Below are 19,491 nucleotides of genomic sequence, written 5' to 3' on the forward strand. Positions count from 1 at the left end.
CAAATGAGTTTAGAAAAGGACTCTTTTCTAAATAAATGAGGCTTTGATTATCTGAGCGAACTAAAAAATTAGGCCTATTATCCCTTTACTTATCTATACAGAACAGTTTTTTGACTAGAACTTAAATTTGTTGTCACAAGCTTCCTGGTTTCCTTTATTATTTGTATAATTTTTTCAAGATTTTATAGGGAAAAAGCTCATGAAATAATCACATAGAACAGATAAAAGCTTTTTAGTCCTTGGCTTGCAACTGCAGTGATGTCAATTATGTCCCAGAGAGGGGCATATTATTAACCATAAAGCTGTAAGTGACCTCTGTATCCCACTCATGAACTAAGCAACAGTAAGAATGTTAGACAAAGAAATCTTTGGCAGAAGATTAAACCATTTTAGCTAGCAGCATGGTTACTCAGTATGGGGACCATTTCTAGTGCAGGACTAACTGTTGTCAATTTCTAATGCATTCACAAAAATTAGAATACACAATAGCAGTCCCAGCAAGACTTCTTTAATAATTATTTTAGTGGTAGGGAAATAGAGTTCTTTTTGTGGCGAGCCAGAAACCAGTGCTTGCCCTCAAGAAAGGTTCACATCTGAATCCAGTATGTTTCTTAGTCACATATCTAATTATAAATACATAAGTGTCCTCATTGTACTAAATAATAACACTGTAGAAAATTTTATAAGATTAGAAAGGCTCTGGCTAATTATGTGTACCCACAAATCAACTCAAACCATATAGTCTTTATCTTGACCAGTGTAAGGAATTAATGATTATATATAAAATAATATGGTAAGATCCTGGCAGCAAATCGTGCTTTCTTCTTTAACAGTCAAAGGACATGCTATCCCTCCCTTCTTTCATTCAGGCACTAGCAATTTGTCTGTCAGCATATGCTGATACGCAGCCTGGTCCTAGAGGAATGGATTAACAGATTTTTTTTGCCTGAGTCCTTAAATACATGGCTTCCCATGGGGCAAAAAATATGTCAAATTTATTTAGAAGTACAGTAAGTTCCACTGATTCCTGTTTTGCTCTGCTTGGCAGTAAGTCTGCAGCTGCAGGTGAGTGGGACACTGTCCTGTCTAACAAGTGGTCTTCCATATCTACAAATATAGCTGATGTGTCTCTTCCAGCCATAACTCACCTCCTGCCACATCAGTGGGCACTGGGTACAGAGTTAACATTAGCTACAACATAAATATATCAAGATTGATTTTGTAATGTGCAGAACAGGCCGCAGTACGACTGGATTTGCATGTGGGTGGAGAGATATATGCTAAACATGAAGCTTTTATGCAAACTTATACATCCCAAACACTCTTCTCACAACCAGACACGATTTCTTGTGGAAACACACAAGTGTGAGGGAACTATTACTAATTCCAAATTCCACACTTTTCTGTAGGAAAGAAATTGCAGTGATGTAAAGGAGTTGTCATAGCCTACAGAACTGAGTATCATGTCTGAGTCTGGACCACAAAGGGAAGACACATGCCTTGGTAGAACTCAAGACCTTCCTTTGAGGCCATTAAGTAATCAGGGAAGGGGGGATAATAAAGCAATTTCAAAGGCAAAAAGAGCAATAAAGGTGTAACTGTGATTAGATTGCTTGTGTTCAGCCTTTAATGGAGTCAAATATTAGTTTGACTCCAAAAAAACATTGTTGGATGTTTTTTCTTGCTTTACTCATGTTTTACTCATTCTGTATTTCAGCCTTGTTTTCATACACTTTGATAATCATGAAATATTCTGCTATATCATCCACCTTCTAAAAATGAAATTACAAGAAATGATGATGAGCACTGAAACACAGTAGACATGGAAAATCTATAGCAAAACAGTCCAGGTAATCAGTACTGCATAAGGGAGTTATATCAGGATGCTTTTTTTTTCACATTACTGCATTAGTAGAATGATGAAAATAAAATTAAAATGAACCTATTACTATGGTCAGTGGAGGTCCAAGACAACATGTTCAACAGCTAATCTCACTGGATTAATAGGATATCCAAAATATATTTTCTGGTTTTGTACGAGCTTTTCTTCTCGGCATTGTCATGGCACAGTTAATTTTCAGTGGGATTTTCAATTTAATGAGGTTCTTTAATAAGGAAGCCTATGAACATTCACACTTGGGAATTAAAAGGGCAACCCAGTCTATGAACAAATTAATCTTTTTCCAATTGGAAACTATTACACAACCTGCATATGCCTTTTATTGCTGATCATTGCACCTGCGCTACAGGAGGTTCATAAAATTCGGTGTTTCTGCGAACAAGATTTGCCAAACCACTCAATTTTCTCCTCCGTTTTACAACAAGGAGCTGTTGTATCATCATCTGTATTGGATAGCCTCCAATCCAGTGTCTTTAGCTTTACCCTTTAAATTGGTGGGACTTAACAGCAACCAAAGAAAAAATACCAGGTATGTGAATGCATGTATATGTTAAAGAACACACATGCATATGACATGAGAGGTTTAAGACAAACTTACCAGATAAAATACAATCTGCCTTGGTTATTAATTATCATGACCATTCTAACAAGATAAGAAGATTTAGCTTCTATGTGTTGGAAATCAGAAGTGATAATCAGTACTTTGTAAAAGGCCTTCTAAATTTCTTTCTCGTGCCTTCATTCACATTCAGCTCTCTGAGCTTGGGAATAACCAGCAAAATCCCCACTAAGGAGTACTGTGAAGTACAAGTGTGTATTGTAAACTCTTTAATGCATTGATTGAACTTGTTTTTCAATTAAAAAGCACACAAACCCCAATATTTTGCTCACCCTTGTTCAAAAAAAGAAGTTAAAGCGTGAAGCTATTAGAAAAATTCTCACCATTCTGTGAAAAAAGCCAGTACAGGCAGGGGGTGCTGGGATCTTCTAATCTTTTGTACTTGACAATTGTGCAGTATGCCACAGTTGCTGTATGCCAGTCGCCATGACCTTGGGCAGCGCTGGAGAACTCTTGCTAAGGGCAACGGGACAACCACAATGTACATCCTGCTTGAACACGTTACTCATGTTTTGGTCATATTGCTATAGAATCACAGTGTTTTTAAGGTTGGAGAAGACTTTTAAGATCATCAAGTCCAACCATCAAACAAGCCCAATCTCCACACTCACCACTAAACCATTTGATCAAGTGCCATATCCACATGTTTTTTTTGAAAACTTCCAGGAATGGTGACTCCACCACTTCCCTGGGCAACATATCCCAATGCTTTACAACCCTGTCCATGAAGAAATTTTACTAAATATCTAATCTAAACATCCCCTTGCACAGCTTGAGGCCATTTCCTCTTGTCCTATCACTTTCTAACTGGTAGAATAGGCTGACCCCCACCTGGCTACACCCTCCTTTCAGATAGAAGAATGATAAGTTCTCCCCTGAGTCTTCATTTCTCCAGGCTAAATAACCCTAGCTCCCCCATCCATTCCTCATAATAATTTGAAAAATAATTTCCCAATGGAAGAAAAGCTAATGGAACAAGAGATACAGCTGGAGAAACAAAAGAAGCAGAAGATCTTGGAATAGAACTGGAGAATAGATCGCCTATCAATAGAACTGGAGAATAGATCGCTCATCAAAGAGGTATGACTGTTTTCTCTGGAGTTTGCTGCCTACAGTCCTCATTAGTGGTTCTTTACTGTAAACATCAAGGTGCTGCAGGCTTAAGTCACTGAATCACAGAACATTCTGAGTTGGAAGGGACCCAGAAGGATCAGCAAGTCCAACTCTAATGTGATTGACCGATGGAGGGATTGAACACACAGCCTCGGTGTTTCAGGCTCAAACAGGGAATGGCCCCACATTTCAGTGTGGGTGAAACCATAGCCAAAGTCCTTAGGAATAAAGTAGTGGTTAAATTAAAAGATACAGCTGGATGTGAGAATGAAAAATTAGAGATAATGGAGTTTATTAACTTTCTGAAAAATCCCAAGCAATGTGAGAATCTGGGAGCAAACATTCCAAAGAGGGCAATTCTGACAGGTCTTCCAGGTACTGGGGAAATATTTCTAGCTAAAGCTACAGCTGGAGAAGCTAATGTACCATTTTATCACAATCAAGGGCTCAGAGTTGTTACAGGTATTTGTTGATGTGGGTCCAGCTCAAGTTAGAAACTTATTGGCTCTTGCTCAGAAAAATGTCTTGTGCATTCTCTTCATTGATGAGATAGATGCAGTAGGAAGGAAGAGAACGGGGAAAGTCTAGAGGACAAAGTGCACTCAATCAATTCCTAGTAAAAATTGCATTTAATACAACTACTAATGTAGCAATTTTGGCAGGTACTAACACATCAGACATATTTGAGACCAGAACACTTTGACAGGCAGATTTAAAAGAATTCCCAGATATAGAAGGAAGTGCTTCTATTTTCAAAGTTGACCTTAAGTGTCTGAAATTAAATATTATTCCAAGTAAATATAACCTAGCAAGAAAATTCACATCATTAACACCCGTCTTTTCTGGTGCTGATACTGCCATGTAAATGCTGAGGTAAGCAATTGTGTTGTCTGCAATTAGAAGTGGAAGCAAATGAGATACAAAGGTTTTAAAAATGTTAGAAATTTCTAGTGAGGGAATGCTCTGAAAAACCCAAAGTAAGAACTTCTTATGTTCTAGCTGATCCTTTTTCCCTCCTAAGAATTTTCTTTGTAGTTAGATTGTACATTTTTGTTTAGATATGGCTAATGTTTTGTTTGTGTGTTTGGGGGTTTAAATGAGGGGTTTTTTTTGTTTTTCTGGGAAGTTATGTGTTGCCATTAAGCTTTCCAAAATCCCATCAGTAATTTTGGCTAGGAAAACAATGGTTGCATTTAGGAACAATACAGTTTTCCTTTTTTCCTTGGATTTTTACTGCTCAATACCAATGACTTGTCACAATATCTTGCATAATCATTGGATACAACCTTAGAGAATTGTAGAAACACAGAATGGCTATGGTTTGAAGGGACATTAAAGATCATCTAGTTCCAACATTTCTGACATGGGCAGGAATCCTTCTCTCATTTAAAAACATCAGATATGTTCAGCAGTCCAGAAAGCATTCATGGATAAAAAACTGCTGAAAAGATTATATAAAAAACTCAAGGAATAAACATAGAAAGGGTAGGACACAAAGAGAATGAAAGGAAAGTTGGCAAAGGAAAAAAGGGAAAAAGAAAAATGAGCACTACTTGGTTTGAATATTTAAGGAAGGTCTGGAGGAAAATAACCAGGATGTCAGCACACCAGGCACATTTTTTCTGCCTTCCAAAGCTCAGTTTAGAGTAAATTCCATGATCCCTAAACTCTTTGTAACACTCCTCCCTGTGGACTCTATCCTGTCTCTCTGAGGACATTTATTGTTTGTTTTTTTTCCATAATCCCCACCACTTTCTCTCTACCTTATTTCATCTGACAGGTTTCTCTTTTCAGTGATCCAGTTTTGCTTTTCTCTCTCTCCTAACTTTGTGCTTTGACTGTAGTAGCTTCCCTTTTTGGTATGTGGCAGTCAAACACACTTCTGCTCTCTCTAAGAGGACTTGTCATATTAATTTAAGCTTTATATTGACAAACACATAAATACAGGCTTAATTTAGGTTTGAATTCAAATGAGATAAAACACATTTAATGATTTGCTTAAAGCAGGACCTTGGTTTCATAAGTCTAATCTTTGTTCTTTCAAGATGTGCACATAGTCATTAATATATTTATAAGTTTCTATTCATGCTTAAAATTTTATTTGCAATACACAAAAGCAATAGTTCTGTAAAATGTAATGAGTTGGAAATTTCCAGCCTCTGTCAGAATACTGCTCTGTTTGAAAATGACTGTGTGCTATTTCTCTGTGGGTGTGTACTCACTGTCTACAAGCAAATTGTTGCATTGCATTGGGCATTACAATTTATGTTCTTTTCAAAACAATCCTGAATATATTTACATAGCATAATATTTATTGAGCCTTTTCTTGCACTACCAAAAGTAACCAATGTTTCCATTAAGAAAAGCAGACCATGGAGGATGAAAGATAATTTTAGCAGCAGTTCACGTTGTGTGCTACTCTGCTGCCATTATGCAGTGTATGCACATTCCTTAATATGATTTCAGATGCCTTCTTTCCCATTTCAAGCCTTTTGCTATCAAAATTCATGCACAAACTTATGTAAATAAAATAATATGGGGCACTGGTCCAGAGTGTGAGCATCATTCCGTTGGCTTACATCTAGAATAGCTATTATTTTCAGTAGGACTGTGTGTATTAGTGTAAGGAAATTTTAGTAAGGTGTTTCCCAAGAGGAGCAGTTATTTTTATTCTCTTCTGAAATTTTTATTCTCTTCTTTTCTCTTCTCATATCTTTAACAGTAAGATTGAGCCTGCATACAAGAAGAAAGCACTAGAATTCTAAATCACTAATGATTCAATCAATATATTAAAATTATAAAATCATAGCCTTTTCTGATTTTGATTATTGCAGCCTTTCTTTCTCTACCTCAGCAAAACACCTGACTTAAAAGAAACTACCCCAATGCTGTGAATTCAACTTGCATTTAGCACCTTTTCAGGCATGGAATCTACAGACACTCTCACCAGAAAGAAAATCAAAGCGTTTGCATTTTCTCACTAAAACAGTCTACCTATTTACCATGTCCCATCTCTAAGACAAAACATATTTGTGAAGCATGTAGGATTTTGCTCACTGCACACATAGAGTGCATTTGCTGACGGAGCTCTTAGTTACTATCCTTTGGTAGGTTAGGTTCTAGGCATGGAGCAGAAATTCATGCCATACATTAGTGCAAATAATGCAAGAAATTTATTTAATACATCCATTCCCTGTCACTTGCCTCAGCTCTGACTCCTCCAAAGATGGAAAAAGCTACTTAGGGATTCTTTCCATAGAACTAGTCCAGAATTCTGTTGAAGATATAGATTATGTGTGTGAGAGAATGATAATCGTGGGGTTTTTAGCTAATATTTTATTAAGTAGAAAACATAAACTAGTAGCAGTAAATCTTTAGAAGACCTCCTTAACTTGACTAAGGAATGTAATACTGGGAGGTATTTTCTGCAGTTTGTACAGTGTAGCTTTCTAGGCTGTTAAAATATTCACAAATTAAAACATATATTTATTTTACCTCTATTATGTTGTAAATAAACATATTAATTATATAACACAGCATACATCAAAAATGTTAAAGAACCCAGACAAAAACAAAACAAATTGAGTCACAAAAATATCAAATTATAAAAGTTAGTCTTATTATAATCACAGAATATATCTTTTTACTATTAGGATTATGTGGAATATTTTAATGAGGAAAAGTATGAATGTAATTTCTATTACTACACCAATGATTTTTGCAGTACCTGGAAGCTAGCATAATACAATTTAGTCAGAATTTTTTATGCTCCATGCATGAAAGTCCTTTATATGAGTTTTCACCAATGAAAAGGGAAAAAAAATATGTATAATTCAATTTCAAGATGTAAAGAAAAAATGCTACAATCTCAGGACAAGTTTTGAATCAAATTAATTAAAAAGCACCTCATAAAATCAAAAACATACGTGAAACATTCTAAACTATAAACTGTATTTATAAATGTATTACAGGTGTAAAACATTTATAAATGTTTTCATTCATTGTATTCATGTACAATACATGTATAAACCAATATATTTTAAATATAAATCATGTACATGCAAGGCATTCTATTTCCTCTAAATCCTGGGAGTAAAAATTAATAAAAAGTCAAATCAAACACAGTCCAGTGGAAAAGAAACCATTAATATTTAGGGAATATTATAAATTACAGTAATTCCATAGACACAATTTCAGCTTTGAAAACATCAACATCTAAAACAGTCTGAATAATTAAAACAGGAGTGGTAGGAAAAATTTTAATGTCAGATATTTCTGTTTAGTAGACACCACTCAGAATAACTCAGAAACAGGATAGCAAAATACATTCAATCTCTTGTACAAACCTAATCTCCAAATGTATTTTACTGTATGATTTATAGAATGTAATAGATGGTATGAGACTGAATTCAAGGAAACAATCCACTGTAATATTCTGGCATAGTTATAAACTTCATAAATAGAATCAAATATGGAGCAGAAAATAAGTGAGATTTTTTTTGCCAACAAAAGATTTCTGCAGTGAAATTATATACTTAATTAATATTATCATTGTATTTCATTTCATGAATAATCTGACAAGTATATAGTAAATATTACTGCTTTTTCCATAATGTTGGGGCAAAATTTTAAAACTTCAAAGCCGAGATACTTTTTTACTCTTGATTAAAAATGTGACAATTATTACATTGACATTGAACAAACTGTAGGACTAACACTGCAAGACAACTTTTGTACCGATTTCCCATATTAATTTCTAAACTCAGATCTCATTATAAAATCTTAGTGTATTAAACCCAAGGAACAACACACTGGGACGAAGTAGTTGACTTTTACGCTGTTGTGATGCTGGAGGTTAAGAGTGCAAAAAGGCCCCAAGTAAAGCAAAAGATTTTTTGGTGCCCTGGTTTTGTTCACAACTCCCAAACACAGTCTATGTATTGTTAAATATGTCTGCATCTAGTTGTTTGGGGTTTTTTTAGCCAGAAAATATGGTAAGTCTTGAATGAAAACTATCCAAGATATTTTCATTCCTCTAACTTAATAAACAAACACATGATGACAACATAAAATATTTACTACTAATTCTTAACTTGAAAACAAAATGTTTTTAAATACTCATTAATTGCTACTACACATTCACTTACACTAGTTTCTCTTGACTCTATTTCCTAGGTTAACTCTCTTCTCTGCTAATGGTGGAGAGCAGAATAAGGAAGGATCTGTTAGAGAGAATTTTCACAAGCATGAATTACCAGGAATGTTTCTGAAAATGCAATCTCCAGTGATACTTCTCCCTTTTTTTTAAGTAAAGCAAACTAAATAGGATTTTTATTCAGGACACAGGGGAAACTTCTGCACTCAGTAGCTTTGGGTCAATACATGCAACATTAGAACTTGAAATATTCCCTTCATTGTGGCAATTGTAAATAAGCCACACTGTCTGTATATCTCATTGTCACAAAAAATCACCTAGAACAATGAACGTGGTTTGTATTTTTTCCCCATTTCATAACTGGAATAGCTCCATCAGGACTAATGATGCATTGCCAAAAACTCCAAAAAGCAATAAATGAAGAAGTTATTCGTCAAGGCTGTTAACAAAGAAGGCAATATAGAAAACATATGTAGACTTACAGTTTAGTATTTGGGATTTGTTTGGTTTTGGTGTTTTGGTTTTTTTGGTTTTTTTTTTTTTTTTTTTTTTTTTTTTTTGTGGAGCGTGTTTTTTGTTTTATTTTGTTTTAAGATTAAAGGAAATATCAGAAACCTTGTCATACTATAAAAAGTGTCTGTGGGGAAATTCAATTCTCACTTAATTTTTCCCTGAAAACTTTTCAAAGCTAGCCACAGACTTCAATACCCTTCACCTGACATCTGAGACTGCCAGTCAACTAAAGATTACCTTCACTAAGGGTTTATTAATTTCTGTCAATTCTGGTAGTTTCAATTGAATTTTCCAGTATATTCTATAGAACTAAAAAACCTCCAAACCTCACCACCCCAAAAACAGGCACACTGAGAAACCCATTGTGACAGAAGCCTTTGTCAACTCTGAGAAAAAATAAGTAACAGGGATAATATCACCTTCTTTCAGAGTCTTAAAAACATTGTGAACTCTTGCACTAATACCCCAAGCATGAAAACTTCAGTATTTAGCAACAGATTAGAACAGTCAGAATGCATCAGTATTGCACACTGATTTCCCTAATGTATAATAACCTTTATAATTTCACTAACACAAGAAAAATAGAACTATGGCAAACTTCATTTCACTTAATTTTGTGCTAGGAAGGGGGAAGAAGTGACCTTCGGCAGAAAAGGTTGAAATGCAAGTACCTGCAGTGATCATTCTGACACGAAACACAAGCTGGTAAGTAGGAGAAACTCACTCCAAATACATATCTTCAAAAAATGTGACCTTAGGGCTTGTTTTACTGATTTCATTTCTATGCTAAAAAGAAAAATCCCCAAATCCCAAACCCTCATATTGTAAAAAGGTCCCACTTTATGTTTGATGTGAATTTTTTTTATTCTCTAAATACATTTGAATTCTGTCATTCCAGAATTATTCACAGAATTACATGGAAAAATCTGTATAAAATCAGTGACACAAAGCCACCAAAAAATTAAGCTATTCCTTAGAAATCGAATGTTCTTAATAATTTCAACCCCCCACAACTGAGATCAGCTCCTCCTGAGCAGTCTATTAAGAAATTGCAAGATACTTTTATGTGGTGAAATGCCTTTCTACTTTCTATAAATTTCCACTTAAGTCATTGTGAAGAAGAAATGTATGAAGCAGAACAGGCTATGGCAGCCCTCTGAAAGATGACAAACAGAGTTCTAATTTTTTCCCCACATCTCTGTTTTTTGCATTTGTCATTATGGCCTTTAGTCCCTTAGAAAGCCTGAAATAATCTGGATATAACCCATTGAACCTTCTGTTCCATACAATCACTGGTTGGTTTCAGTGAAAAAATAACCAAAAAAAGCCTCTCAAATTCCATGCTGTATTTCTTTGGTTTCTCAAGCTTACAGTAATCAGCATGGCCTGATCTGATGTGTTCTAAAAACCATGCTGGGTTGTGAGGTATTGTGTAAAGTGTTATCTGGTGGTACTTCAGATAATATATATAATATATATATTATCTAATATATTATATAATATATAATATATAATATATAACAGTGATTTGAGGTCACAGAGCTTATCTCAGGCCTACACAATACTACTGGTTTGTATTTGGGCTGTTCTTTCTACTATTTATCTTTTCAACAGAAGGTGACTTCATAGCCTTCTGTTAAACAAGTGCATAGGGAGATGGGTTCCAGCTACAGAAGGTTCTTTAGCTGTGATATGAGTGATATGAGAGAATTTCAAGTTAAATATTAAGAGCTATGAATGAAGAGACTGCCTTTTAATATGAGTTCTGATGTTTGGGTGTTTTTCACCTGTAAGGTTTCATCTGATAAAGATCTTCTATTACAATAGATTTAGAATAGCAAATCTGGGTTTTCACCCAGTTATGAATGTTTAAAAAATAGATTCCAATTTCCACGTGAAATATTCCATTTGAAAAAAAAAATCAAATGCTTGAAAAATAAATGCTGTGTTTGATTGTTTGTGTTATTAAAACCAGATATAGGAAAGACAGCAAAGTGTTGAATCCTGACTAGAACTGGAAACCAGGGATAAAGGCAGAATTTGATGCTGTAATTTGCAAGTGTCCAATGTACACATACAGGTTAACAAAGTGAAAACTGGTTGTGGTTGCCATTTACTTTTGAAACTTAGTCTTTCACCCAAACCTGAATGAGTTGCTTAGAGACACAGAAATTAAATTTTGTATTCTCAATAACATGAACTACATAAGGCATGCACTGTTTATGCAATTCTAGTCTCACAGCCAGGGGAACATAACATTAGCCACAAATATACAAATATGACTTAAACGGAACCTCTCTCTCTTAAATCTTTCCCCCTAAATACATTTCTGATCACCCATTTAATTAAGATCTACAGTGAATATTGTGAATATCAAACTCTTAAAGGTCATTATGACCTGTGAAAAACAAGTGCATTTCTCCAGTGGATGAGTAAACACTGATGAAGTTTCTGCCATCAGCAGTGGAATAAAAGGAAAGCAATACACTGCAGTCCCAAGAGAGTCAGACACTGTCTGCTATGCCCTTATCTGCATTTACTAATGATTAATTGTTGATCCTGATTTTTTTTCCCTTCACCAGCTTCTTTTATAACTCACACTAAATTATACAGGATATGAGGCAGACTATTCAAGTCACAAGTTTATTATCAGTTTCTTCTGTCTGATTAGCCAAAACCTTCCTTGTAATGCACAGGGGGATTCATTATGCCTTTGCTGGAGTTTAACTCTTAGACAAAATGTTCAGAATAATCTCTTACAACTTGAAATTTGACGGCCTTGCTTTCCCTAAACAGATCAATTTTATTTCCAGGTCAGTATAATTAAGAATAGCTTCAGCTATAGATAAATCTATTATTTTACTTTTTAGACACATTTTCAAGGTTAAAAAAAAAAAAAAGTAAGTAAAAGATGTACTAAGTAAAAAATTGTGAAACCATCATCCTGCTTTTAATCTATTCCATCTCTAAAATCTATAAAGAGGACCGGAGAATTCAGGAAAGGGTTATACTGATATGATCCACTTTCTAAGAATTGATAGCTTTCGTGCATCCTTAGCTCAGAAAAGCCTATTCTTAAATGAAACGCTCTGCTACCATTTCTGGAAGCAGAAAATACAATTTCTGCACCAACATTTCTTACAAGATATGTTCATTGCTATTAACACCATATCCCAATGAGCAGCAATATTAACTGTACTTACATAAAACCATTTAGGAATGCTGAGAAGTTTGCAAGTATATTTATTATATTTTCAAATGCTTACTTAACACTAATGAATTCAAGCTACTGTTGTTAAGCATCATTTTGAAGCTTTATATATTGAATTCAGCATTTATTATGCATAGCCACACAAGACTGCAGAAGACAGAAATTTTTGATTAGAAGCTATAAAAATCTAGATTCTATCTGCTATGAAGTCCTAGTAATTCATATCTCTGAAGCAGCAACAATATGTAGAAAGCAGCAAAATTAATCAGGAGAGACAGAGTTTTGTGGAAAAGAGTCTATTATTTCTAAGGAACTCTCTTTACCAGTTCAGAGACTCCAGTGCAATTGCTTATCTGTGCAAACATAATACATTTTATGATGTCATACTTTCTAGACAATTATGGCTACTCAACTGTTTAAATCAATAAGCTGCTCCTAAAGAGTAACTTCTGTTTCACTAGGGCAAAATAAATTCCCTTATGTGTTTTAAACATCTTCTTTGATAGGTAAATAATCTCTAATAAGGTAAAACATTTTGTTATTTTTGATGAATATCTAAGTTAAACCTGAGAAAATACATTTTATAAAACAATAAAATCTATGGGGATTTTGTTTTGGTTTGTTTTGGGGTTTTTGTTTGTTTTGGTTTTTTGTTTTGTTTTGGTTTTTTATCTAGACTTGCTTTGATATTGCAAAAATATCAAAATGCCAGGAGAGATTTGAAAGGCAACATGTTGCTAGCTAGAATTAGGACTAAATGAAAGGCAAAGTAATTCTAGCCTAGTGTTAAAAAATCAACCAGACACCTGAACAAGAACCATAGCTACAAATATCTAAAGCCACTTTTGTCTTTCATGCACCTGACTGATGCGTGCCTCAGGGATATTTGCTGATTCTCACAGGTTATACATGATCTACACCTGATGCATGCATAGAAGAGCTACTGCTTCTGATAAAATTTGGTTCCTAAACAGAAGGGATACACACAATAGCTGTGAGCAAAAGTATGCCTTAATTTAGTGTAGCAAAGGCAGCCCTAGAAATTTCCTGGTGTTCTAATAAGAGACATTGCACATTTGGAAGGATCCCTGTAGTGGCTGTCAAAAGAAATTTTGCATGTAACAGGTTTTAAGGTGAAAGATTACCCTTACAGAATATTGTTAAGGAAGCACAGACTTCAACAAAAAAAGAACCAAACACCTATCTGTACTGCTACACTGAAATAGAAATCATGGGTTAATCAACATTTTTTTTACCAAGCACTCTAATGGAAAAAATCCTTCATGTCAGTAAACACACACAGCCCTTTTTTAGGCCCCTTAAAACAAGAGGTTAAGTTTGCCATATCTATGATTAATTTACAAACCAGTTACCCCGCATAATGCAATCATAAAGAGAAAGTCAATAATTTTGTCTTGAAAGAGCTTACTTTGCCTGAAATACTTGATTTTGCAGGAGGCATTAAAATTTCCTCCTACATCTTTTGGAGGCTAGTTCTGTGTAACACCCTATCACATTAATATCTATGAATAATATTAGCATACTCCATTAGTACAGTTATAGTGATATACATTCACCAGCTTCATTTTAGGAGTTTCACATTACACTGTTCTCTTTTTCTCAGGCCAGAAATTACATCCAAGCCATTGGGAATAACTGCTGCTCTCCATCCAGTATTGCTGTAAAAGGTCTTTGAGCTCCTTTACAGAAACAAGTGGCTGTTGAATGATAGTCTGCAAGTCACAGAAAAGGGAACATACATCTGCCTAAACCAGTAGCTTAAGAGCCTGCTGAAATGATCTTTGGCTGTTGTTTTGAAAGAGAGGTGTAGTAATATATTTAATGGAAGAAAGTACAATAACAGGAGCTTCAAAATACAGGTAGATGAAAGAGGAAGGTTTATGGGTTCAAACACACACTGTTTCAGCCAAACTCAAGTAAAAGGAGTTTAACTACTGAATTTGAGCAATCCAATTATTTCAAATTACGCCTTCCAAAATAGCGAGGGCATCCATTTGTTAAAGAAATTTACTGCTACCTTACAGATAACAGGGAAAAAATATCAGTTGTAACTTCTAGATAAGAAGGTTCTGATCTTTGGTTCTTTCTTCATTCTAGACTCAAACATATGCAATTTAGCAGAATTATTGTTAAGGTTCAAGACAGCATGACAGGTTCCTGTTGAAATTTTGGCTTAAAATATATTGATAAAACAGTAATAATACTATCTTACATCTAATGGTAGCTGTGACTGATAACATTAATTTCTCATTTTTAAGACATTAATTTCTCATTTTTAAATAACGAGAGTAAATAGTTTTAAATCCTAGAAATAGTTCTCTGTCATTTAATCCTTAAAAACAGTTCTCTCAGAATTACTTTGAAAATATGGAGTGTCTAATAACCCAGAATTATAAAATCTGGGTTATTATTCCATCTGAGGATGGAAACTCTACCAATGCATTTCCAAGGTTTGTATTACTCTAGGGAAAATTCTTTGCCTTTTAAGTGGGAAAGATGGCAATTTCTTCCCTTCAACAAGGTTCAAGTGCCTCATTGAGAATGTTGTGAAAAGCACCAACAAAACATTACTAGTACATGTAGAAGAAAGAAACTTGATGAAAAGTTTCTTTCTTGTTGGAAAGTGGAGGAGTACCCTACAATTCCAGGAACAGACAAGTCCTTGGTTGTCTGTCACCCTTAAAGCTGCTGCCCTCCTGGATCAGAGCAGTGACCTTGCCTTGCACCTCTCACGCTGCATGCCAAGTCCATTTTCCTAGGCTGTGAATAACCGTTGTGGGAAGAAATCCCACAGAAAACTCAAACTTACATTCAAGAAAAATATCCCTTTGAACTGAGGCACTCAATTTTATTTCAACTAGCCACATCTTTAGAAATATTGTGCAAACTTAATCATGATGAGCAACACAAACTATGCTCATAGTCTTTCTTCGGGGCAGGGTATACTAGTGTTACAATATATTTGGATCTCCAAGGTGTTTTGAGAAAACAACATAAACTCCATTTTTCATGTGCCACTGAATGACCCAGGGACCCAATATATCACCATGGAAATGATTTGAATCATAAAAATACTGAGACACTGGCCTGCCTTATCTGAGAGCTGTGTCCTGTACAGCCCTAGCCACAGCATGGTTGGAGAATGTGAGTGGTGGGTCGGGGGAAGGAAGCTTGGAGGTAAAAGTGCTTGCCATCCTGATTCTTGAAGGATGTAAAACTTCAGTCACAATAAAGTTTACACCCTTATATTATGATTCTTCCATATGACTTTATTTTTCTTACTTCTCACGGCTTTAAAAGAGGGGGATGACCAGAAGTTCATATATATTCATAGATGTATATATCTATGAAGGTGTTTAGTATATTTTTATATACACATATATATATTCACACACACACATTATATACACTCACACTCCTATATATGTAGATATAAAATAGTTGTTACTTGTGAAGAGCATTTATCCACGGGGAATTGTAGACATACTAAGCTAGAGGAGGTTGACACTGCATTCAGACAGCATGTACAGAAAGAAATTAGATAAACAGGGATGCCTCATAATGAAATCTGCTTTGTTGATAAGAGAACAAGCTATCTGATTGCTGAATTCAGCTTGCTTCCTGTTGTTGCAGAAGTGTTCTGTGTAGAGAGATAATGCAACAGTCATTTCAAAATTGAAATTGAAGATGTAGTCATCGTGAAACCAGGAACTGGTTTGAAAAACCTACAAAGGCCTCTTTCACCTCCCACTTGGATTTAAACCAGAAACATTTTTACTGCAGAGTACAGAAGGCATGTGTCATTTGGGATTTATCATTTTGGCACATAATTCTATGAATATGCATTTTATAACATAAAAATTAATCTTATATTTAGGATTTATATTTTGTGGCTTGATAGTGATTACACCTAGAAAATTGCTAGTTTACTTTTTGGAAAACAGATGTGCAAAAGGAAGTGTTTTTTTTAATGTTGATGTCACACAAGCCTCTGCCATAATACAGATTCATTGAATCCCGTGGAGGAAAAAACAAAAAAATAAATGAGGTAAATATTTTTCCACTTTCAGCATCAAAATGAGATAAAATCCACCAAAAGTGTCTCGCAACTCTCTAGAATGTGTGGTTGCTTAAAATATAGTATAATAGAAGAACATAAAATAATCAGATCTATAGCCTTATTTGCAAACATTTGCATAATTTCCTGTTTAACAGGTTAATATGTACTTGCAATGAAAGTTTTGTAATTATTTTGAATCAATGTGTTATGGTATGCTACAATTTCTAAATGTCAGCCTATATGATTATTATTCTTCTTGAGAGAGTGGAAGAAACCAGTCTAAATAAATTTTACTCTACAGTTAAAGCAAATGTACATAAACAAGAGCCAAAGAGTAAATCACTTCCTTTCCTGGGGCATTTGTTTAAAGAACTTGAGCTCATTTGTCCTTTGACATGTCAAAGAAATCTTTAGACATAACCAGCAGAGATATGAAAGTATGCTAATACCATGAAAAAAATTGACAAATGATCAGAAAGTAAGGAGACAGGGAGGGAGGGAGGGAGGGAAGAAGGAAGGAAAGAATGAAAGAGGGAGTAATTTAGGAAGTCAGCTACCCAAAAGCAGAATTGCATGCACATTGAATCTTAAGGGGAATTTCTGAATTTGTTCAATTGACACAGTCATTCTTAAAGAAGGTAGCATTTATTCACAAAAGAATAATTTTTTTGCCTCCTGCTACCATAGTGAGTCTCCTCATATCAATAATTTCACTTTTACCTTCTTTTAATAAAGCTATCAACAAGATAAAGATTGCATTTCTATATTTTTGGCTATACTATGACATTTTGAGACTTTACCTCAATACATCCAGATTTCCAATGCAGTAACATACAGCATTAGTAGTAGTCTCACACTTCAATTGTTTTTTTAAATCATCAAGAAGGCAGGACTCATTTTTGTGTCTTTAGATCTCCCAGAAGCCTTTGATATACAAGATGTCTGAGGGTACAGACATGAGAGACAAAGCTTAACTTACTGCATTATTATCTTTCCTCTGAGTGCAACCAAGTCTAGAGTTATGCATCATGTGTTCCTAGTCTCAGTCATATAAAAAAATGAAGTGTTGTAATTTGGTCCTATTCTGGGGAGCACAGAAATGTTTGAGATACTGTAGAAAATTGACATCTTAAGATTTATCTGAGAAACTGTAGCTTTTTTGGTCTGTATATTTAGATGCAGGCAGTACAATCACTCATGTTGGTAAGACTAGATTCATTCTCTGCTTTCCCTACACAGACTCTCTACACACATATGAGAACAGAGCTAATTTTTTCCCATAAAAATATTGAGTGCATACCTGAAATCCCTTTAGGGATTTAGTCCTTCAGAACTCAAAACATTAAAACTGGGAATCAACTTTTATATTTTCTCTTTCTTTCAGAGAAGAAGCCCTACAAAATGGGAAGAACTGCTGTTAGGTGCTTGCTCTCTAACTGTAGGTGGTGTAAAGCTACTGGGGAGTGCTGGAAACAATGGATTCTCATCTGAAGGAACAGGCACATCAATAGTGAGCAAGGCATCAATTTGTTGTAAGCAACATTAGACCTCCAACTATTTCGCATACAAGGCTTCAATCTGCTGTTGAGAAATATGGTTCCTCTGCTCCAGGAATGATTTATTGCATTACACATGCATTACTTAGAGCTGTCTCTATCCACCTTGCACAAAATATTCAATAATTTTTTGCTTGAGCTTTCTTCTTCTTTAATTATTAGAATAAATCCTGACAGTTTCTCACGCCAAGAGATGCCTACTTATAAATATTCCTTGCTAATTTTTGGTTTGAAGAACATACATGATCACAGAAGGCCAAAGTGATCTTCCAAAGCATGTATGTTTTCCATGTCACATTAATTGCCAGATATCTTGCTATGTAAAGCTGAGCATCCTGGAATTTTTGCTCATTGCGATATAACAACTCTTTTGAAGTAACAAACTCTGGAAATAAGCATACTCTAGCATAAGCACAGCACACAAGAACTAACAGTCCATCACATTTGACTGAACTGATCTCCATCCCATAATGATTTCTGAGCTATGAGTCTATGCTGTCCTACACACAAGACTTCCTACACTTATCAGTATTTTATTATACACAACCAGACAGTATTTCTGTGTAGCTTCAGTTGTTGTCCTCTTAGCTATGTCCCTCTCTAATCCCAGGCTCCAAGCATCTTTTCCATTGAAAACAATGATAATCTTTGTCATGCCTTTGTTTGTCTTCACTCCATCCTTTATATTTCACTTTCAATCCTCCTGGCCTAGTGCAAGTCTCATGGAAAATGTAGATTGTTTATTCATTCTTGGATAAAAATAGATGATAAGTTATTTTTTCCTTTCATCTGTAAGATAAATTCTATCATTTGTACATTAAAATGGATTATATTATGAGACAAAGCAAAACCAAATTTCAAATAAAAATTATTGTACTCAATAAATAACTGCCTGAAATAAAGCCCAAAAAGTCCTCACTAAATTAAAGATATACAAAGTTGTCATGGGACAACTACTTAACTAATATGACTTAACTAATTGCACAGTGAATTGCAGTGAGCAGGATTTTGATTCATATTTTTGGAATGTCTCAATATAAAATATCTTTGAATATAAGTGAGTGAGTGGGATTTTTTTCCTGACTGTTTTTTTTCCCCAGAATGAAATTCTTTTCCTAACAGGTTCGTTTAAGGTACTGCCATTCATAAGATCTGTCATAATAGTATAACTTAAGCAATTAAATAAATGCCAAACCAATAAATTAATGCCAGTGTGTACAGAGTAGGAGCAGATTGATTTGTATCAATACAATGTCATAGTCCCAAATTTTCATTACGATGAGATAAATGAGTGAGAACTTGATGCACATTAGACAGTAAAAGTGCAACAGTGATTCAGCAAG

Source organism: Ammospiza nelsoni, chromosome 4 (genome assembly GCF_027579445.1).
Source record: "Ammospiza nelsoni isolate bAmmNel1 chromosome 4, bAmmNel1.pri, whole genome shotgun sequence".
In the NCBI taxonomy this organism is placed as follows: Eukaryota; Metazoa; Chordata; class Aves; order Passeriformes; family Passerellidae; genus Ammospiza; species Ammospiza nelsoni.